Source organism: Topomyia yanbarensis, chromosome 2 (assembly GCF_030247195.1).
Source record: "Topomyia yanbarensis strain Yona2022 chromosome 2, ASM3024719v1, whole genome shotgun sequence".
Taxonomy (NCBI): domain Eukaryota; kingdom Metazoa; phylum Arthropoda; class Insecta; order Diptera; family Culicidae; genus Topomyia; species Topomyia yanbarensis.
The window spans coordinates 57,745,944-57,750,762 of NC_080671.1; the positions used below are offsets into that span (position 1 = coordinate 57,745,944).

Genomic DNA, 4,819 nt, shown 5'->3' on the forward strand with positions numbered 1-4,819 from the left:
GAACATTCCCTAAGAGCACCCACTGAGACGTCCAAAAATTTGTTTCAAAATCGTTCAACACGGGTCCAACGATGGACGTTCGTTGAACGGTTATTTGGACGTTGTCCAAATTGGTCCAACGAACGTCCTTCATTGGACAATTTTGAAACCAACCGTTCTTAGAGGGCATGTTCAGGAGTGTTTCATTTCTAGATTCATAATTTTGACAGTTCTATAATAAAAAACTGAGAATTATAAAACTAGAACTTGCTGTCCCCAGCAGCAGTTTTAGCGGATGTTCTATTCAATTTAAAATTCATGTCTCGCCATGCCTTCAGCGTTACTGCATTCAAATTTATTTTTCCCCAATCTATCGGTTCTAAGTGCCCCTGCTGAAAACTTTGCATGTATTTAAAATATAGTTCTAAACGTGTTTTAAAATCAGCAACAAATAGAACGGCGTCGTTTAACAGTTTTAAATTTTGAAACAAAACTGTTCGAAATAATAAAACAAAACGCTCTGCTGGGGATGTGAATGTTTCAGTTGCAGTTCTACTTGGAAACTCCTATATAAAATAAAACGCTCCTGAACATGCCCTAAGATCGGTTATATTGTTTGATGTGATCATCGACAACTGGGGTCCTCTCCTCCCCGTCCATATTTATACTATCCATGTTAAATGCCACTCTCCTCCTGAAAAATGAGTTTACAACAATATAGCAAGCAGTCTCTTGAATTTGTGTGAATCTCTAAGCGCCAATTTCTTTTCCCACGCTTAACTTTTAAACCAGGTTTATCAGTGCGTTAAACCTGGTTTAAAAGTTAGGCGAGGGTGAAGAAATCCGCCCTAAGTCTTTTGAAATTTATTTTACAATTATTGTTTAAAATTGCAGGAAGATGTCGAAATGCCATGTTCCTAACTGTCGCAGCAAGCTGCTGCCTTGAAGAAAGTGGCAAGATTTGTCAGATCGTATTTCATACCGCAGATTTTCGTCTGACAACAAACTGAAACGGAAATGGCTAAGTTCCCTTGGCCAAAATCTTTCAACCGATACAAAAAAACTTGTTTATTTGCTCTCGCTACTTTTCATCGGGTTGCTTTATTGCACAGAATCATATCCCGGCTCTAAACCAGCGTCGGCGTTTAACGAAAAAAGGCAATTAAATGATTTGCATTCCAACTGAAATACTAATGGTCCCGAATTGCAGCCGTTCCTTCTATTCGCCCGGTTGAAAACACTGTGCGTTTAAGTCGCCCGAAGAAACATAACATTCTTTCCAAAGTGATATCCGGTTCATCCACAATGATCTCGCATCACCCGGATGCTGTCGATCTCTCTAAAGATTCAGGCTTTTCAGAACAGTGGCTCAGATACCCAAAATCGTTCTGGATAGATAAATTGAGATCACTTGACGGCGATAAAAAGGAATTGGAGAATGAATTATTTCAGAAACGGTTTGAGATATCCGCTTTAAAGGAACAAAACTTGAAGCACGTTAAAGAAAAGTTGGCAATGACTAAACAAATGAACGATTTGCGCAAGGTTCGCGAAGAACATATCATTGATGCGGCTCGTGCTAAATTGAAGACCCGATACACTGAAAATCAATCAAATTTGATGCTGGGTCTAAAAAAAGGGTCAATTGGACAAATGAGGAACTATGTCGAGGTTTTACGCTACGATATTTCAGTGTTCCTGGATACCAATATATTACATAGAATCTATCGTTTTCGTTACCCAAATTATGCAGTCTCAGAAGGTACGCTTCAAATAAGGACTTTCGTGAAGGATTCTTGGAAACAGTATTATCGATCTTAAAAGCGAAATCGGAAACCGTGTCTGAAAGGGATCGTGTTTGTGTATTGCTTTATGATGAAATGTCTTGCAGTGAATTATATGAATACGATCGAAAGCACGACGAAGTTTTGGGACCTCATTCTAAAATGCAGGTACAAGAAACAAACAAGTTTGTAGTACCTGCATTCTAATATTTTTTTACATTTGAAGGTCATGATGATCCGTGGATTGTTTCTGGACTGGAAACAAACTATTAACGCAGGATTCAATGTGAGTATGAGCCGCGCGTTGCTCCTAGATTCTGTAACCAGAACATTTGAAGCTGGCTTTGAAGTGGTGGCAACCACGTCCGATTGCAGAGAAGGAAACGTGGCGATTTGGTCCACTATCGACCTAAAGAAAGAAACCTAAAGAAACTTATCTACCATCCAGTGATCAATCGTAAGCTTTTTCTATTTGCTGATGCCCCTCATGTACCCAAGCTAGTTAGAAATTGGTTGATGGATAGCGGATTTTTGCTTGAAGATGGAAGTCTGATCAAACATGATCCTCTATGGCATCTTATAAGAAATTCTACCGAGATATCAGACACATTTTTCTTAATGAAGAACATTTGACATGCCAGCGAAGCCAGAGACAAAAAGTTGATTGGGCTGCAAAGGTATTATCTAGAAAATGTGTAACGGCATTAATACGTCGTGTAGGTACGAATGAAGCGATACAACTGTCACTATGTTTATTGGTTGTTAATGATTGGTGGGATGTTTTAAATTCACGATGTCCTAAAGAGACTCAGCTTTTGAAAAAGCCATATGGGTTACACCAAAGTGAGCAGGATGAAGCACTGGATGCGATCCAACGTCTGATGTCTACAGCTGTTCCAGCGAACAAAACACGTATCCAGGTAATTTCTTGTTGAGATGAAATGTTTAGCTTCTATATACTTGATTCTCAATTTAACAGCTGTTCCAGAAAGCTTTGCTAATGTCAATCATATCGCTACGAGCACTATTCAAAGAAATGAAATTTCGATTCGGTATATCGTATATAATGACTGCTAAGCTTAATCAAGATGCATTGGAAAACTTGTTCTCAATGATTCGTGTGCGAGGCAGAGGTTATGATCACCCGTCTCCGATGGAATGCCTACGACGGCTCAGAATAATAATTCTTGGCAAAAGCCTTTTGTCAGTTTCTCCAGGCCAATCCACAAACGATGAATGCGGTGACGAAGAATTTCTAATACTGAAATCGCTGCGACTGATAAAGTATACATCTAGGGATGAGACGACCATGACTGATGCAGATCAGCCATGCCTACTGCGGACAACGATCATTTTTGCGATGAAGTTTTGCAAGAAAACAAAGGGATTGAGTGGCTCGACACAGAACGAGATGGCTTCGATTATATAGCTGGAGCGATAGCTAGAAAGTTTAAGAACAAATTCCCTTACGTTAGGGATTATACATATAAAGTGCGTGAACTGAGTACGTACACTTTACTGGATCACGATTATGTATACTTCAGGATCTACGTACAGCATCTCTTTAGGTGGATTAGTAAAACCGTCAGAGGAATGGTTGGAACAAGTTAAGCGTCGAGAGCAGGTTTTTAAAAGGTATCATAAGGATTGTATTTCGTAGGAAAATGGAGTGGTAGCAAATGTTCATACATTGGTAAACTCCATATATCATGATATCCCTGACGATATCATTGAATATTTCATTCGTCTTCGTGCCCATATTCAAATTGCCACGCTTAATAGGATTGTTAAAGAGAAAAAATAGAAGAAACTTTCCGTTAAAACCGGCGGACAAGCCAATGATTCCGGCACAGAAAAAGATGCGAAAAATTTTGATGTGATGCATTTCATGAAATTCGTAGTTCGTCAAAAAACCTAAAAATAAAACGCTAATCTAATCTATCACACATTGTTTAAGGCGGTTTAATGTACCAAATTCAAAAATAAAAATATATTTTTCAGGAAGCCAATCTGTAACCGTAAATCAATGTAATCATTTGTGAATTATAACATTTATTTATTTTAAATGATTTTGGCCGTGATGTTCATAAATAAACTGATTGGGCGCTTTTGGAATTCTGGTACTGTTTTTTATTCACAAAATTAGTTGTTTTATCTTAAATCCTGCCCATTCCAATAAAACACCTCTTAAGCTTGACACTGTATATTTAATTTATAAGACAATTCAACACAACACAACAGCTGAAATTAAGTAAAATAGTATCTTTTGTTTTGTGCTGAACAAATTGTTTCAATTTTTTTTTCAAGAAATTTGTGAACATGTTAAAAATTGATCAAAATACTCATCAACTCAATCAATCATCAATCAACTCGATCGTGATCCGACAAATGGGCGTAACTAACAAATGTACACAAACAGAGATTTGATTAATATCTGAAAGAGGAGTAAAAATACTTTATAAACAATATAAAAACTCATTTATAAATATTTCACACTTCATGAAAATCAATAAAAAACAAAACGGCGGATCCGACTTTCAACTGTAAACAAAATGCCTGGTGGGTTACGCCTCTGCATTTCTAAGGTAATGTATACAGGCGAAACTGACAGCATCATTAGGTCTGTTCCAGTACCAGGAGAGACTGGAAGTACTCCGGAGAAAATCGTTCCTGTACTCTCTTCTTCTCTTTTTTCTTCTTCTGGTAGCAAACCGGAGTAAAAAGGAGCAAAGATTTTTTGCTCCTGTTTACTCCGGAGTGACTTCCGTGTACTGGAACAAACCTATTGTTTACAAGGTCCGTAAACAGAATCGCCCTAAACAAAAACCAAATGCTTGTTACGCCCAGGGGGAATAACAAATTTTCCCCTCCAGCGAGCACGGCGAAAGCCACATTTGATTTTTGTTTTTTGACGACACTGCAGGGCGAAATTGAGAGTCGTCAAAACAAGAGGGCGACTCGAAAATGGCCTAATCAACATTTCATAACAACACTCGGCGAAATATTTTTTTTTTCAATTTTATCAACGAAATCGTTATTATATAAAACATTTTAGT

The 4,819-nt window shown here is 37.9% G+C and overlaps 1 long non-coding RNA gene across 1 annotated transcript; it reads left to right on the forward strand.

Moving 5' to 3' along the window:
• The first annotated feature begins 1,004 nt into the window (after positions 1-1,004).
• LOC131685767 (uncharacterized) lies at positions 1,005-3,763 on the forward strand. The gene is made up of 3 exons (XR_009304867.1): positions 1,005-1,931; positions 1,990-2,683; positions 2,743-3,763. It is a non-coding gene; the product is annotated as an uncharacterized LOC131685767 (long non-coding RNA).
• Positions 3,764-4,819: the final 1,056 nt, after the last annotated feature.